Source organism: Oncorhynchus kisutch, unplaced genomic scaffold, assembly GCF_002021735.2.
Source record: "Oncorhynchus kisutch isolate 150728-3 unplaced genomic scaffold, Okis_V2 scaffold986, whole genome shotgun sequence".
In the NCBI taxonomy this organism is placed as follows: Eukaryota; Metazoa; Chordata; class Actinopteri; order Salmoniformes; family Salmonidae; genus Oncorhynchus; species Oncorhynchus kisutch.
In genome coordinates, this window is record NW_022262931.1 from 73,418 (window position 1) to 91,133 (window position 17,716).

The following is a 17,716-nucleotide window of genomic DNA, read 5'->3' on the forward strand; positions in this document are numbered from 1 at the left end:
TGATGCCCTTCCAGACTCCCTCTGCCTACCCAAGGACGCCAGAGGACAAAAATCAGTTAACCACCTAACTGAGGATCTCAATCTAACCTTGCGCAATACCCTAGATGCAGTTGCACCCCTAAAAACAAAAATAATGTCTCATAAGAAACTAGCTCCCTGGTACACAGAAAATACCCGAGCTCTGAAGCAAGCTTCCAGAAAATTGGAACGGAAATGGCGCCACACCAAACTGGAAGTCTTCCGACTAGCTTGGAAGGACGGTACCGTGCAGTACCGTAGAGCCCTTACTGCTGCTCGATCATCCTATTTTTCTAACTTAATTGAGGAAAATAAGAACAATCCGAAATTCCTTTTTAATACTGTCGCAAAGCTAACTAAAAAGCAGCATTCCCCAAGAGAGGATGACTTTCACTTTAGCAGTGATAAATTCATGAACTTCTTTGAGGAAAAGATTATGATTATTAGAAAGCAAATTACGGACTCCTCTTTAAACCTGCGTATTCCTCCAAACCTCAGTTGTCCTGAGTCTGCACAACTCTGCCAGGACCTAGGATCAAGAGAGACGCTCAAGTGTTTTAGTACTATATCTCTTGACACAATGATGAAAATAATCATGGCCTCTAAACCTTCAAGCTGCATACTGGACCCTATTCCAACTAAACTACTGAAAGAGCTGCTTCCTGTGCTTGGCCCTCCTATGTTGAACATAATAAACGGCTCTCTATCCACTGGATGTGTACCAAACTCACTAAAAGTGGCAGTAATAAAGCCTCTCTTGAAAAAGCCAAACCTTGACCCAGAAAATATAAAAAACTATCGGCCTATATCGAATCTTCCATTCCTCTCAAAAATTTTAGAGAAGGCTGTTGCGCAGCAACTCACTGCCTTCATGAAGACAAACAATGTATACGAAATGCTTCAGTCTGGTTTTAGACCCCATCATAGCACTGAGACGGCACTTGTGAAGGTGGTAAATGACATTTTAATGGCATCGGACCGAGGCTCTGCATCTGTCCTCGTGCTCCTAGACCTTAGTGCTGCTTTTGATACCATCGATCACCACATTCTTTTGGAGAGATTGGAAACCCAAATTGGTCTACACGGACATGTTCTGGCCTGGTTTAGATCTTATCTGTCGGAAAGATATCAGTTTGTCTCTGTGAATGGTTTGTCCTCTGACAAATCAACTGTAAATTTCGGTGTTCCTCAAGGTTCCGTTTTAGGACCACTATTGTTTTCACTATATATTTTACCTCTTGGGGATGTTATTCGAAAACATAATGTAAACTTTCACTGCTATGCGGATGACACACAGCTGTACATTTCAATGAAACATGGTGAAGCCCCAAAATTGCCCTCGCTAGAAGCATGTGTTTCAGACATAAGGAAGTGGATGGCTGCAAACTTTCTACTATTAAACTCGGACAAAACAGAGATGCTTGTTCTAGGTCCCAAGAAACAAAGAGATCTTCTGTTGAATCTGACAATTAATCTTAATGGTTGTACAGTCGTCTCAAATAAAACTGTGAAGGACCTCGGCGTTACTCTGGACCCTGATCTCTCTTTTGAAGAACATATCAAGACCATTTCGAGGACAGCTTTTTTCCATCTACGTAACATTGCAAAAATCAGAAACTTTCTGTCCAAAAATGATGCAGAAAAATTAATCCATGCTTTTGTCACTTCTAGGTTAGACTACTGCAATGCTCTATTTTCCGGCTACCCGGATAAAGCACTAAATAAACTTCAGTTAGTGCTAAATACGGCTGCTAGAATCCTGACTAGAACCAAAAAATTTGATCATATTACTCCAGTGCTAGCCTCTCTACACTGGCTTCCTGTCAAAGCAAGGGCTGATTTCAAGGTTTTACTGCTAACCTACAAAGCATTACATGGGCTTGCTCCTACCTATCTCTCTGATTTGGTCCTGCCGTACATACCTATACGTACGCTACGGTCACAAGACGCAGGCCTCCTAATTGTCCCTAGAATTTCTAAGCAAACAGCTGGAGGCAGGGCTTTCTCCTATAGAGCTCCATTTTTATGGAACGGTCTGCCTACCCATGTCAGAGACGCAAACTCGGTCTCAACCTTTAAGTCTTTACTGAAGACTCATCTCTTCAGTGGGTCATATGATTGAGTGTAGTCTGGCCCAGGAGTGGGAAGGTGAACGGAAAGGCTCTGGAGCAACGAACCGCCCTTGCTGTCTCTGCCTGGCCGGTTCCCCTCTTTCCACTGGGATTCTCTGCCTCTAACCCTATTACAGGGGCTGAGTCACTGGCTTGCTGGGGCTCTCTCATGCTGTCCCTGGAGGGGGTGCGTCACCTGAGTGGGTTGATTCACTGTTGTGGTCATCCTGTCTGGGTTGGCGCCCCCCCCCCCCCTTGGGTTGTGCCGTGGCGGAGATCTTTGTGGGCTATACTCAGCCTTGTCTCAGGATGGTAAGTTGGTGGTTGAAGATATCCCTCTAGTGGTGTGGGGGCTGTGCTTTGGCAAAGTGGGTGGGGTTATATCCTTCCTGTTTGGCCCTGTCCGGGGGTGTCCTCGGATGGGGCCACAGTGTCTCCTGACCCCTCCTGTCTCAGCCTCCAGTATTTATGCTGCAGTAGTTTATGTGTCGGGGGGCTGGGGTCAGTTTGTTATATCTGGAGTACTTCTCCTGTCCTATTCGGTGTCCTGTGTGAATCTAAGTGTGCGTTCTCTAATTCTCTCCTTCTCTCTTTCTTTCTCTCTCTCGGAGGACCTGAGCCCTAGGACCATGCCCCAGGACTACCTGACATGATGACTCCTTGCTGTCCCCAGTCCACCTGGCCATGCTGCTGTTCCAGTTTCAACTGACCTGAGCCCTAGGACCATGCCCCAGGACTACCTGACATGATGACTCCTTGCTGTCCCCAGTCTACCTGGCCATGCTGCTGCTCCAGTTTCAACTTCCACCTGACTGTGCTGCTGCTCTAGTTTCAACTGTTCTGCCTTATTATTATTCGACCATGCTGGTCATTTATGAACATTGAACATCTTGACCATGTTCTGTTATAATCTCCACCCGGCACAGCCAGAAGAGGACTGGCCACCCCACATAGCCTGGTTCCTCTCTAGGTTTCTTCCTAGGTATTGGCCTTTCTAGGGAGTTTTTCCTAGCCACCGTGCTTCTCCACCTGCATTGCTTGCTGTTTGGGGTTTTAGGCTGGGTTTCTGTACAGCACTTTGAGATATCAGCTGATGTACGAAGGGCTATATAAATAAATTTGATTTGATTTGATTTGATTTACACTACTGAAACTACAATACAAAAAGAGTAAGTCGGGGAAAATATTAGGAATGCCCACAAGTCTACCTCACATAATATCCCAAATTGAGTACCACAGAAAGAGCCATTATACCCATTAAAAACTAGCGGTCAAACAGGAAAATGGTTCCAATCGTTTTTCCACCATTCATATTCCCAACGGGGGATTTTAAAAACACTTGAAATAAGGGCTGTGTTTCTTGTCAGCTTACCCTGGCATGGTAAACTATTTGAACCATTATGGACCTCAGATCACACGTAGCAGGAATGTATTCAGAGCGCCCAAGCTAGCCATGCATGCAGAGTGCGTTACGCGACTAAAAAAGGTACGTCTGAATAGCAAATATTGAGAAGTGCGAAGGAAAAGCATGAATTCCGAAATTGGGACCGAGTCCTAAGTGAATAGGCTTACTGTCCAATTTTTTTAAATATGTTTCCGCCCGGTCTCGAACCGGGGACCTTTCGCGTGTTAAGCGAACGTGATAACCACTACACTACGGAAACCTAATGAGTGGAATTCAAAGGGTGTGGCTGACTTTGGCTGGGTGGGACATTTATCGCTCTCAGAACCTAATGAAATCAGAAATGACTTAGTCCATTAATTAAGCAATAAGGCTTGAGAAGCCGGGAATTATTGTGTGCCGCCGGCTCTTGGAAGAGGCTTGGTGGTTCAAAACTTCTTCCATTTAAGAGTGATGGAAGCCACTGTGTTCTTGGGTACCTTCAATGCTGCAGAAATGACCAATCATTTGAATTTACCACAGGTGGACTCCAATCAAGTTAAAGAAATATCTAAGGATGATCAATGGAAACAGGATGGACCTGAGCTCAATTTCCAGCCTCATAGCAAAGGGTCTGAAAACGTATGGAAATACGTTTTTAAAAAAATATTTTTTTCATTAATAAAAACTATATGTTATCGCTTTGTCATTATGGGGTATTGTGTATAGTACCCATTAAAAACTAGCGGTCACATCAAGCAGCTGTAATGACAGAAAACAATGTACATTTTTGTTTGTTTTACCTTGGATTATATTGCCATTTATTTGGATATATCCATTATAATGACCCTGATAAATGAATTTGCCTGGCTCAGAGAAGCTGTCAGTCTGGTCACATTCATACAGATCGCACGGAGGAGGTCCCCCAAAAAACGGCAACATTGATCCACAGGTCGGAGAGGTAGACAGCAAGGTTTAGACAAATCTCAACTGTTTCAAACCAAATGTTAGGCTCTGGGCATTGGGAAATATTGAATATTACAAAATGTTTCCGCCCGGTTTCGAACCTGGGACCTTTCGCATGTGAGGCGAACGTGATAACCACTACACTACGGAAACCTAATGTGTGGAAAACTAAGGGTGTGACTGACTTTCACGTGTGAGGCGAACGTGATAACCACTACACTACTGAAACTACAATACAAAAAGAGTAAGTCGGGGAAAATATTAGGAATGCCCACAAGTCTACCTCACATAATATCCCAAATTGAGTACCACAGAAAGAGCCATTATACCCATTAAAAACTAGCGGTCAAACAGGAAAATGGTTCCAATCGTTTTTCCACCATTCATATTCCCAACGGGGGATTTTAAAAACACTTGAAATAAGGGCTGTGTTTCTTGTCAGCTTACCCTGGCATGGTAAACTATTTGAATCATTATGGACCTCAGATCACACGTAGCAGGAATGTATTCAGAGCGCCCAAGCTAGCCATGCATGCAGAGTGCGTTACGCGACTAAAAAAGGTACGTCTGAATAGCAAATATTGAGAAGTGCGAAGGAAAAGCATGAATTCCGAAATTGGGACCGAGTCCTAAGTGAATAGGCTTACTGTCCAATTTTTTAAAATATGTTTCCGCCCGGTCTCGAACCGGGGACCTTTCGCGTGTTAAGCGAACGTGATAACCACTACACTACGGAAACCTAATGAGTGGAATTCAAAGGGTGTGGCTGACTTTGGCTGGGTGGGACATTTATCGCTCTCAGAACCTAATGAAATCAGAAATTACTTAGTCCATTAATTAAGCAATAAGGCTTGAGAAGCCGGGAATTATTGTGTGCCGCCGGCTCTTGGAAGAGGCTTGGTGGTTCAAAACTTCTTCCATTTAAGAGTGATGGAAGCCACTGTGTTCTTGGGTACCTTCAATGCTGCAGAAATGACCAATCATTTGAATTTACCACAGGTGGACTCCAATCAAGTTAAAGAAATATCTAAGGATGATCAATGGAAACAGGATGGACCTGAGCTCAATTTCCAGCCTCATAGCAAAGGGTCTGAAAACGTATGGAAATAAGTTTTTTTTGAAATATTTTTTTCATTAATAAAAACTATATGTTATCGCTTTGTCATTATGGGGTATTGTGTATAGTACCCATTAAAAACTAGCGGTCACATCAAGCAGCTGTAATGACAGAAAACAATGTACATTTTTGTTTGTTTTACCTTGGATTATATTGCCATTTATTTGGATATATCCATTATAATGACCCTGATAAATGAATTTGCCTGGCTCAGAGAAGCTGTCAGTCTGGTCACATTCATACAGATCGCACGGAGGAGGTCCCCCAAAAAACGGCAACATTGATCCACAGGTCGGAGAGGTAGACAGCAAGGTTTAGACAAATCTCAACTGTTTCAAACCAAATGTTAGGCTCTGGGCATTGGGAAATATTGAATATTACAAAATGTTTCAACCCGGTTTCGAACCGGGGACCTTTCGCATGTGAGGCGAACGTGATAACCACTACACTACGGAAACCTAATGTGTGGAAAACTAAGGGTGTGACTGACTTTCACGTGTGAGGCGAACGTGATAACCACTACACTACTGAAACTACAATACAAAAAGAGTAAGTCGGGGAAAATATTAGGAATGCCCACAAGTCTACCTCACATAATATCCCAAATTGAGTACCACAGAAAGAGCCATTATACCCATTAAAAACTAGCGGTCAAACAGGACAATGGTTCCAATCGTTTTTCCACCATTCATGTTCCCCACGGGGGATTTTAAAAACACTTGAAATAAGGGCTGTGTTTCTTGTCGGCTTACCCTGGCATGGTAAACTATTTGAATCATTATGGACCTCAGACCACACGTAGCAGGAATGTATTCAGAGCGCCCAAGCTAGCCACACATGCAGAGTGCGTTACGCGACTAAAAAAGGTATGTCTGAATAGCAAATATTGAGAAGTGCGAAGGAAAAGCATGAATTGCGAAATTGGGACCGAGTCCTAAGTGAATAGGCTTACTGTTCAATTTTTTAAATATGTTTCCGCCCGGTATCGAACCGGGTACCTTTTGCGTGTTAAGCGAACGTGATAACCACTACACTACGGAAACCTAAAGATGAAATTCAAAGGGTGTGGCTGACTTTGGCTGGTTGGGACGTTTATCGCTCTCAGAACCTAATGAAATCAGAAATTACTTAGTCCATTAATCAAGCAATAAGGCTTGAGAAGCCGGGAATTATTGTGTGCCGCCGGCTCTTGGAAGAGGCTTGGTGGTTCAAAACTTCTTCCATTTAAGAGTGATGGAAGCCACTGTGTTCTTGGGTACCTTCAATGCTGCAGAAATGACCAATCATTTGAATTTACCACAGGTGGACTCCAATCAAGTTGAAGAAACATCTAAGGATGATCAATGGAAACAGGATGAACCTGAGCTCAATTTCCAGCCTCATAGCAAAGGGTCTGAAAACGTATGTAAATACGTTTTTTTTTAAATATTTTTTTCATTAATAAAAACTATATGTTATCGCTTTGTCATTATGGGGTATTGTGTATAGTAGCCATTAACAACTAGCGGTCACAGCAAGCAGCTGTAATGACAGAAAATAATCTAGGTAGACTGCAAGGTTTAGACAAAATTCAACTGTTTCAAACCAAATGCTAGCCTCTGGGCATTGGGAAATATTGAATATTACAAAATGTTTCCGCACAGTTTCGAACCGGGGACCTTTCGCATGTGAGGCGAACGTGATAAACACTACACTACGGAAACCTAATGTGTGGAAAACTAAGGGTGTGACTGACTTTCGCGTGTTAGGCGAACGTGATAACCACTACACTACTGAAACTACAATACAAAAAGAGTAAGTCGGGGAAAATATTAGGAATGCCCACAAGTCTACCTCACATAATATCCCAAATTGAGTACCACAGAAAGAGCCATTATACCCATTAAAAACTAGCGGTCAAACAGGAAAATGGTTCCAATCGTTTTTCCACCATTCATATTCCCAACGGGGGATTTTAAAAACACTTGAAATAAGGGCTGTGTTTCTTGTCAGCTTACCCTGGCATGGTAAACTATTTGAATCATTATGGACCTCAGATCACACGTAGCAGGAATGTATTCAGAGCGCCCAAGCTAGCCATGCATGCAGAGTGCGTTACGCGACTAAAAAAGGTACGTCTGAATAGCAAATATTGAGAAGTGCGAAGGAAAAGCATGAATTCCGAAATTGGGACCGAGTCCTAAGTGAATAGGCTTACTGTCCAATTTTTTTAAATATGTTTCCGCCCGGTCTCGAACCGGGGACCTTTCGCGTGTTAAGCGAACGTGATAACCACTACACTACGGAAACCTAATGAGTGGAATTCAAAGGGTGTGGCTGACTTTTGCTGGGTGGGACGTTTATCGCTCTCAGAACCTAATGAAATCAGAAATTACTTAGTCCATTAATTAAGCAATAAGGCTTGAGAAGCCGGGAATTATTGTGTGCCGCCGGCTCTTGGAAGAGGCTTGGTGGTTCAAAACTTCTTCCATTTAAGAGTGATGGAAGCCACTGTGTTCTTGGGTACCTTCAATGCTGCAGAAATGACCAATAATTTGAATTTATACCCAGGTGGACTCCAATCAAGTTGAAGAAACATCTAAGGATGATCAATGGAAACAGGATGAACCTGAGCTCAATTTCCAGCCTCATAGCAAAGGGTCTGAAAACGTATGTACATACGTTTTTTTTAAAATATTTTTTTAATTAATAAAAACGATATGTTATCGCTTTGTCATTATGGGGTATTGTGTATAGTACCCATTAACAACTAGCGGTCACAGCAAGCAGCTTTAATGACAGAAAATAATCTAGGTAGACTGCAAGGTTTAGACAAAACTCAACTGTTTCAAACCAAATGCTAGCCTCTGGGCATTGGGAAATATTGAATATTACAAAATGTTTCCGCAAGGTTTCGAACCGGAGACCTTTCACGTGTGAGGCGAACGTGATAACCACTACACTACGGAAACCTAATGTGTGGAAACTAAGGGTGTGACTGACTTTCGCGTGTGAGGCGAACGTGATAACCACTACACTACTGAAACTACAATACAAAAAGAGGAAGTCGTGGAAAATATTAGGAATGCCCACAAGTCTACCTCACATAATTTCCCAAATTGAGTACCACAGAAAGAGCCATAATACCCATTAAAAACTAGCGGTCAAACAGGAAAATGGTTCCAATCGTTTTTCCACCATTCATATTCCCCACGGGGGATTTTAAAAACACTTGAAATAAGATCTGTGTTTCTTGTCAGCTTACCCTGGCATGGTAAACTATTTGAATCATTATGGACCTCAGACCACACGTAGCAGGAATGTATTCAGAGCGCCCAAGCTAGCCACACATGCAGAGTGCGTTACGCGACTAAAAAAGGTACGTCTGAATAGCAAATATTGAGAAGTGCGAAGGAAAAGCATGAATTCCGAAATTGGGAGCGAGTCCTAAGTGAATAGGCTTACTGTCCAATTTTTTTAAATATGTTTCCGCCCGGTCTCGAACCGGGGACCTTTCGCGTGGTAAGTGAACGTGATAACCACGACACTACGGAAACCTAATGAGTGGAATTCAAAGGGTGTGAATGACTTTGGCTGGGTGGGACATTTATCGCTCTCAGAACCTAATGAAATCAGAAATTACTTAGTCCATTAATTAAGCAATAAGGCTTGAGAAGCCAGGAATTATTGTGTGCCGCCGGCTCTTGGAAGAGGCTTGGTGGTTCAAAACTTCTTCCATTTAAGAGTGATGGAAGCCACTGTGTTCTTGGGTACCTTCAATGCTGCAGAAATGACCAATCATTTGAATTTACCACAGGTGGACTCCAATCAAGTTGAAGAAACATCTAAGGATGATCAATGGAAACAGGATGAACCTGAGCTCAATTTCCAGCCTCATAGCAAAGGGTCTGAAAACGTATGTATATACGTTTTTTTTAAAATATTTTTTTCATTAATAAAAACTATATGTTATCGCTTTGTCATTATGGGGTATTGTGTATAGTACCCATTAAAAACTAGCGGTCACATCAAGCAGCTGTAATGACAGAAAACAATCTACATTTTAGTTTGTTTTACCTTGGATTATATTGCCATTTATTTGGATATATCCATTACAATGACCCTGATAAATGAATTTGCCTGGCTCAGAGAAGCTGTCAGTCTGGTCACATTCATACAGATCGCACGGAGGAGGTCCCCCAAAAAACGGCAACATTGATCCACAGGTCGGAGAGGTAGACAGCAAGGTTTAGACAAATCTCAACTGTTTCAAACCAAATGTTAGGCTCTGGGCATTGGGAAATATTGAATATTACAAAATGCTTCCGCCCGGTTTCGAACCGGGGACCTTTCGCGTGTGAGGCGAATGTGATAACCACTAGACTACGGAAACCTAATGAGTGGAATTCAAAGGGTGTGGCTGACTTTTGCTGGGTGGGACGTTTATCGCTCTCAGAACCTAATGAAATCAGAAATTACTTAGTCCATTAATTAAGCAATAAGGCTTGAGAAGCCGGGAATTATTGTGTGCCGCCGGCTCTTGGAAGAGGCTTGGTGGTTCAAAACTTCTTCCATTTAAGAGTGATGGAAGCCACTGTGTTCTTGGGTACCTTCAATGCTGCAGAAATGACCAATAATTTGAATTTATACCCAGGTGGACTCCAATCAAGTTGAAGAAACATCTAAGGATGATCAATGGAAACAGGATGAACCTGAGCTCAATTTCCAGCCTCATAGCAAAGGGTCTGAAAACGTATGTACATACGTTTTTTTTTCAAATATTTTTTTAATTAATAAAAACGATATGTTATCGCTTTGTCATTATGGGGTATTGTGTATAGTACCCATTAACAACTAGCGGTCACAGCAAGCAGCTTTAATGACAGAAAATAATCTAGGTAGACTGCAAGGTTTAGACAAAACTCAACTGTTTCAAACCAAATGCTAGCCTCTGGGCATTGGGAAATATTGAATATTACAAAATGTTTCCGCAAGGTTTCGAAACCGGAGACCTTTCACGTGTGAGGCGAACGTGATAACCACTACACTACGGAAACCTAATGTGTGGAAACTAAGGGTGTGACTGACTTTCGCGTGTGAGGCGAACGTGATAACCACTACACTACTGAAACTACAATACAAAAAGAGGAAGTCGTGGAAAATATTAGGAATGCCCACAAGTCTACCTCACATAATATCCCAAATTGAGTACCACAGAAAGAGCCCTAATACCCATTAAAAACTAGTGGTCAAACAGGAAAATGCTTCCAATCGTTTTTCCACCATTCATGTTCCCCACGGGGGATTTTAAAAACACTTGAAATAAGGGCTGTGTTTCTTGTCGGCTTACCCTGGCATGGTAAACTATTTGAATCATTATGGACCTCAGACCACACGTAGCAGGAATGTATTCAGAGCGCCCAAGCTAGCCACACATGCAGAGTGCGTTACGCGACTAAAAAAGGTAAGTCTGAATAGCAAATATTGAGAAGTGCGAAGGAAAAGCATGAATTCCGAAATTGGGACCGAGTCCTAAGTGAATAGGCTTACTGTCCAATTTTTTAAATATGTTTCCGCCCGGTCTCGAACCGGGGACCTTTCGCGTGTTAAGCGAACGTGATAACCACTACACTACAGAAACCTAATGAGTGGAATTCAAAGGGTGTGACTGACTTTGGCTGGGTGGGACATTTATCGCTCTCAGAACCTAATGAAATCAGAAATTACTTAGTCCATTAATTAAGCAATAAGGCTTGAGAAGCCGGGAATTATTGTGTGCCGCCGGCTCTTGGAAGAGGCTTGGTGGTTCAAAACTTCTTCCATTTAAGAGTGATGGAAGCCACTGTGTTCTTGGGTACCTTCAATGCTGCAGAAATGACCAATCATTTGAATTTACCACAGGTGGACTCCAATCAAGTTAAAGAAATATCTAAGGATGATCAATGGAAACAGGATGGACCTGAGCTCAATTTCCAGCCTCATAGCAAAGGGTCTGAAAACGTATGTAAATAAGTTTTTTTTTAAATATTTTTTCATTAATAAAAACTATATGTTATCGCTTTGTCATTATGGGGTATTGTGTATAGTACCCATTAAAAACTAGCGGTCACATCAAGCAGCTGTAATGACAGAAAATAATCTAGGTAGACTGCAAGGTTTAGACAAAACTCAACTGTTTCAAACCAAATGCTAGCCTCTGGGCATTGGGAAATATTGAATATTACAAAATGTTTTCCCACGGTTTCGAACCGGGGACCTTTCGCGTGTGAGGCGAATGTGATAACCACTACACTACGGAAACCTAATGTGTGGAAAACTAAGGGTGTGACTGACTTTCGCGTGTGAGGCGAACGTGATAACCACTACACTACTGAAACTACAATACAAAAAGAGGAAGTCGTGGAAAATATTAGGAATGCCCACAAGTCTACCTCACATAATATCCCAAATTGAGTACCACAGAAAGAGCCATAATACCCATTAAAAACTAGCGGTCAAACAGGAAAATGGTTCCAATCGTTTTTCCACCATTCATATTCCCCACGGGGGATTTTAAAAACACTTGAAATAAGGGCTGTGTTTCTTGTCAGCTTACCCTGGCATGGTAAACTATTTGAATCATTATGGACCTCAGACCACACGTAGCAGGAATGTATTCAGAGCGCCCAAGCTAGCCACACATGCAGAGTGCGTTACGCGACTAAAAAAGGTATGTCTGAATAGCAAATATTGAGAAGTGCGAAGGAAAAGCATGAATTCTGAAATTGGGACCGAGTCCTAAGTGAATAGGCTTACTGTCCAATTTTTTTAAATATGTTTCCGCCCGGTCTCGAACCGGGGACCTTTCGCGTGTTAAGCGAACGTGATAACCACTACACTACAGAAACCTAATGAGTGGAATTCAAAGGGTGTGACTGACTTTGGCTGGGTGGGACATTTATCGCTCTCAGAACCTAATGAAATCAGAAATTACTTAGTCCATTAATTAAGCAATAAGGCTTGAGAAGCCGGGAATTATTGTGTGCCGCCGGCTCTTGGAAGAGGCTTGGTGGTTCAAAACTTCTTCCATTTAAGAGTGATGGAAGCCACTGTGTTCTTGGGTACCTTCAATGCTGCAGAAATGACCAATCATTTGAATTTACCACAGGTGGACTCCAATCAAGTTGAAGAAACATCTAAGGATGATCAATGGAAACAGGATGAACCTGAGCTCAATTTCCAGCCTCATAGCAAGGGTCTGAAAACGTATGTATATAAGTTTTTTTTAAAATATTTTTCATTAATAAAACTATATGTTATCGCTTTGTCATTATGGGGTATTGTGTATAGTACCCATTAACAACTAGCGGTCACATCAAGCAGCTGTAATGACAGAAAATAATCTAGGTAGACTGCAAGGTTTAGACAAAACTCAACTGTTTCAAACCAAATGCTAGCCTCTGGGCATTGGGAAATATTGAATATTACAAAATGTTTCCGCACGGTTTTCGAACCGGGGACCTTTCGCGTGTGAGGGAACGTGATAACCACTACACTACGGAAACCTAATGTGTGGAAAACTAAGGGTGTGACTGACTTTCGCGTGTGAGGCGAACGTGATAACCACTACACTACTGAAACTACAATACAAAAAGAGGAAGTCGTGGAAAATATTAGGAATGCCCACAAGTCTACCTCACATAATATCCCAAATTGAGTACCACAGAAAGAGCCATAATACCCATTAAAAACTAGCGGTCAAACAGGAAAATGGTTCCAATCGTTTTTCCACCATTCATATTCCCCACGGGGGATTTTAAAAACACTTGAAATAAGGGCTGTGTTTCTTGTCAGCTTACCCTGGCATGGTAAACTATTTGAATCATTATGGACCTCAGACCACACGTAGCAGGAATGTATTCAGAGCGCCCAAGCTAGCCACACATGCAGAGTGCGTTACGCGACTAAAAAAGGTATGTCTGAATAGCAAATATTGAGAAGTGCGAAGGAAAAGCATGAATTCTGAAATTGGGACCGAGTCCTAAGTGAATAGGCTTACTGTCCAATTTTTTAAAATATGTTTCTGCCCGGTCTCGAACCGGGGACCTTTCGCGTGTTAAGCGAACATGATAACCACTACACTACAGAAACCTAACGAGTGGAATTCAAAGGGTGTGACTGACTTTGGCTGGGTGGGACATTTATCGCTCTCAGAACCTAATGAAATCAGAAATGACTTAGTCCATTAATTAAGCAATAAGGCTTGAGAAGCCGGGAATTATTGTGTGCCGCCGGCTCTTGGAAGAGGCTTGGTGGTTCAAAACTTCTTCCATTTAAGAGTGATGGAAGCCACTGTGTTCTTGGGTACCTTCAATGCTGCAGAAATGACCAATCATTTGAATTTACCACAGGTGGACTCCAATCAAGTTAAAGAAATATCTAAGGATGATCAATGGAAACAGGATGGACCTGAGCTCAATTTCCAGCCTCGTAGCAAAGGGTCTGAAAACGTATGTAAATACGTTTTTTTTTAAATATTTTTTTCATTAATAAAACCTATATGTTATCGCTTTGTCATTATGGGGTATTGTGTATAGTACCCATTAACAACTAGCGGTCACATCAAGCAGCTGTAATGACAGAAAATAATCTAGGTAGACTGCAAGGTTTAGACAAAACTCAACTGTTTCAAACCAAACTCTAGCCTCTGGGCATTGGGAAATATTGAATATTACAAAATGTTTCCGCACGGTTTCGAACCGGGGACCTTTCGCATGTGAGGCGAACGTGATAACCAATACACTACGGAAACCTAATGTGTGGAAAACTAAGGGTGTGACTGACTTTCGCGTGTGAGGCGAACGTGATAACCACTACACTACTGAAACTACAATACAAAAAGAGGAAGTCGTGGAAAATATTAGGAATGCCCACAAGTCTACCTCACATAATATCCCAAAATGAGTACCACAGAAAGAGCCATAATACCCATTAAAAACTAGCGGTCAAACAGGAAAATGGTTCCAATCGTTTTTCCACCATTCATATTCCCCACGGGGGATTTTAAAAACACTTGAAATAAGGGCTGTGTTTCTTGTCAGCTTACCCTGGCTTGGTAAACTATTTGAATCATTATGGACCTCAGACCACACGTAGCAGGAATGTATTCAGAGCGCCCAAGTTAGCCACACATGCAGAGTGCGTTACGCGACTAAAAAAGGTATGTCTGAATAGCAAATATTGAGAAGTGTGAAGGAAAAGCATGAATTCTGAAATTGGGACCGAGTCCTAAGTGAATAGGCTTACTGTCCAATTTTTTTAAATATGTTTCCGCCCGGTCTCGAACCGGGGACCTTTCGCGTGTTAAGCAAACATGATAACCACTACACTACAGAAACCTAATGAGTGGAATTCAAAGGGTGTGACTGACTTTGGCTGGGTGGGACATTTATCGCTCTCAGAACCTAATGAAATCAGAAATTACTTAGTCCATTAATTAAGCAATAAGGCTTGAGAAGCCGGGAATTATTGTGTGCCGCCGGCTCTTGGAAGAGGCTTGGTGGTTCAAAACTTCTTCCATTTAAGAGTGATGGAAGCCACTGTGTTCTTGGGTACCTTCAATGCTGCAGAAATGACCAATCATTTGAATTTACCACAGGTGGACTCCAATCAAGTTAAAGAAATATCTAAGGATGATCAATGGAAACAGGATGGACCTGAGCTCAATTTCCAGCCTCATAGCAAAGGGTCTGAAAACGTATGTAAATACGTTTTTTTATAAATATTTTTTTCATTAATAAAACCTATATGTTATCGCTTTGTCATTATGGGGTATTGTGTATAGTACCCATTAACAACTAGCGGTCACATCAAGCAGCTGTAATGACAGAAAATAATCTAGGTAGACTGCAAGGTTTAGACAAAACTCAACTGTTTCAAACCAAACTCTAGCCTCTGGGCATTGGGAAATATTGAATATTACAAAATGTTTCCGCACGGTTTCGAAACGGGGACCTTTCGCATGTGAGGCGAACTTGATAACCACTACACTACGGAAACCTAATGTGTGGAAAACTAAGGGTTTGACTGACTTTCGCGTGTGAGGCGAACGTGATAACCACTACACTACTGAAACTACAATACAAAAAGAGGAAGTCGTGGAAAATATTAGGAATGCCCACAAGTCTACCTCACATAATATCCCAAATTGAGTACCACAGAAAGAGCCATAATACCCATTAAAAACTAGCGGTCAAACAGGAAAATGGTTCCAATCGTTTTTCCACCATTCATATTCCCCACGGGGGATTTTAAAAACACTTGAAATAAGGGCTGTGTTTCTTGTCAGCTTACCCTGGCATGGTAAACTATTTGAATCATTATGGACCTCAGACCACACGTAGCAGGAATGTATTCAGAGCGCCCAAGCTAGCCACACATGCAGAGTGCGTTACGCGACTAAAAAAGGTATGTCTGAATAGCAAATATTGAGAAGTGCGAAGGAAAAGCATAAAATCCGAAATTGGGACCGAGTCCTAAGTGAATAGGCTTACTGTCCAATGTTTTAAAATATGTTTCCGCCCGGTCTCGAACCGGGGACCTTTCACGTGTTAAGTGAACGTGATAACCACTACACTACGGAAACCTAATGAGTGGAATTCAAAGGGTGTGACTGACTTTGGCTGGGTGGGACATTTATCTCTCTCAGAACCTAATGAAATCAGAAATTACTTAGTCCATTAATTAAGCAATAAGGCTTGAGAAGCCGGGAATTATTGTGTGCCGCCGGCTCTTGGAAGAGGCTTGGTGGTTCAAAACTTCTTCCATTTAAGAGTGATGGAAGCCACTGTGTTCTTGGGTACCTTCAATGCTGCAGAAATGACCAATCATTTGAATTTACCACAGGTGGACTCCAATCAAGTTAAAGAAATATCTAAGGATGATCAATGGAAACAGGATGGACCTGAGCTCAATTTCCAGCCTCATAGCAAAGGGTCTGAAAACGTATGTTAATACGTTTTTTTTTAAATATTTTTTTCATTAATAAAAACTATATGTTATCGCTTTGTCATTATGGGGTATTGTGTATAGTACCCATTAAAAACTAGCCGTCACATCAAGCAGCTGTAATGACAGAAAACAATCTACATTTTTGTTTGTTTTACCTTGGATTATATTGCCATTTCATTGGATATATCCAGTACAATGACCCTGATAAATGAATTTGCATGAGGAAAAGGAAAAGCATGAATTCCGAAAATGGGACAGAGTACTAAGTGAATAGGCTTACTGTCCAATTTGTTAAAATGTGTTTCCGCCCGGCCCCGAACCAGGGATCTTTCACGTGTTAGGCGAATGTGATAACCACTACACTACGGAAACCTAACAAGTGTAAGGGAAGTCCCCCCTGAAGTGGAAAAAAATGAATGGCAAATCATTGGCATCGGACAAACCATATACACATTGGTCAATACCATCCAATTCGGTGTTGATTCATGCAAAGTTGATTGCAAATGCCAAATGGCAATTGCCAGTTGTAAAACTTCAAAAATCCAACAGGTGGCGAGTGCGCTCCACTGTGGTTTTTCATATTGGAAATGGACCTCAAGTCAACATCCAAATTTTTTGGGTCAAAAATTATCACCCCTTAAAAAAGTGCTTTCTGGACCGTTTTTCGAAATTCTTTAGATTTTTTTGTCAATTACACATTTGTAAGAACTGTATGAATATACTTTTGTCCAATTTTATTAGCATACATTTTTTTTTTACATGCGCATAAGAAATATGTTTTGTCCATTTGCAATATGATTTCATAGGAAGTCAAAAGTCAAAAGTCAAAAATATTAAAATTTTGTAAAAAACTTCACACACCCTTGAAAAAGTGCTTTCTGGACCATTTTTCAAAATTCTTTGCATTTTTGTGTCAATTACACATGTATAAGAACTGTATCAACATACTTCAGTCATATTTTATTATCATCATTTTTTTTTACTTGTGCATAAAAGGCATATGTTTTTTCCATTTGCAATATGATTTCATAGGAAGTCAAAAGTCGAAAATGTGAACTTTTATTTAAACTTATCACCCTCGTAAAAAAGTGCTTTCTGGACCATTTTTCGAAATTGTTTCGATTTTATGTCAATTCATCATGCTTAAGAACTATA

The 17,716-nt window shown here is 41.4% G+C and overlaps 12 non-coding genes across 12 annotated transcripts; all 12 read right to left on the reverse strand.

Moving 5' to 3' along the window:
* Positions 1 to 3,720: 3,720 nt before the first annotated feature.
* On the reverse strand, positions 3,721 to 3,793 carry trnav-aac (transfer RNA valine (anticodon AAC)). The gene has a single exon. It is a non-coding gene; the product is annotated as a tRNA-Val (tRNA).
* Positions 3,794 to 4,556: 763 nt separating this feature from the next.
* On the reverse strand, positions 4,557 to 4,629 carry trnav-cac (transfer RNA valine (anticodon CAC)). Its single transcript has one exon. It is a non-coding gene; the product is annotated as a tRNA-Val (tRNA).
* Positions 4,630 to 5,142: 513 nt separating this feature from the next.
* trnav-aac (transfer RNA valine (anticodon AAC)) lies at positions 5,143 to 5,215 on the reverse strand. Its single transcript has one exon. It is a non-coding gene; the product is annotated as a tRNA-Val (tRNA).
* Positions 5,216 to 5,978: 763 nt separating this feature from the next.
* Positions 5,979 to 6,051, reverse strand: trnav-cac (transfer RNA valine (anticodon CAC)). The gene has a single exon. It is a non-coding gene; the product is annotated as a tRNA-Val (tRNA).
* A 512-nt stretch (positions 6,052 to 6,563) lies between these two features.
* Positions 6,564 to 6,636, reverse strand: trnav-aac (transfer RNA valine (anticodon AAC)). The gene has a single exon. It is a non-coding gene; the product is annotated as a tRNA-Val (tRNA).
* Positions 6,637 to 7,809: 1,173 nt separating this feature from the next.
* trnav-aac (transfer RNA valine (anticodon AAC)) lies at positions 7,810 to 7,882 on the reverse strand. The gene has a single exon. It is a non-coding gene; the product is annotated as a tRNA-Val (tRNA).
* Positions 7,883 to 9,056: 1,174 nt separating this feature from the next.
* Positions 9,057 to 9,129, reverse strand: trnag-acc (transfer RNA glycine (anticodon ACC)). Its single transcript has one exon. It is a non-coding gene; the product is annotated as a tRNA-Gly (tRNA).
* Positions 9,130 to 11,140: 2,011 nt separating this feature from the next.
* On the reverse strand, positions 11,141 to 11,213 carry trnav-aac (transfer RNA valine (anticodon AAC)). The gene has a single exon. It is a non-coding gene; the product is annotated as a tRNA-Val (tRNA).
* A 1,173-nt stretch (positions 11,214 to 12,386) lies between these two features.
* Positions 12,387 to 12,459, reverse strand: trnav-aac (transfer RNA valine (anticodon AAC)). Its single transcript has one exon. It is a non-coding gene; the product is annotated as a tRNA-Val (tRNA).
* Positions 12,460 to 13,629: 1,170 nt separating this feature from the next.
* Positions 13,630 to 13,702, reverse strand: trnav-aac (transfer RNA valine (anticodon AAC)). Its single transcript has one exon. It is a non-coding gene; the product is annotated as a tRNA-Val (tRNA).
* Positions 13,703 to 14,876: 1,174 nt separating this feature from the next.
* Positions 14,877 to 14,949, reverse strand: trnav-aac (transfer RNA valine (anticodon AAC)). Its single transcript has one exon. It is a non-coding gene; the product is annotated as a tRNA-Val (tRNA).
* Positions 14,950 to 16,123: 1,174 nt separating this feature from the next.
* trnav-aac (transfer RNA valine (anticodon AAC)) lies at positions 16,124 to 16,196 on the reverse strand. The gene has a single exon. It is a non-coding gene; the product is annotated as a tRNA-Val (tRNA).
* Between the last annotated feature and the right edge of the window lie 1,520 nt (positions 16,197 to 17,716).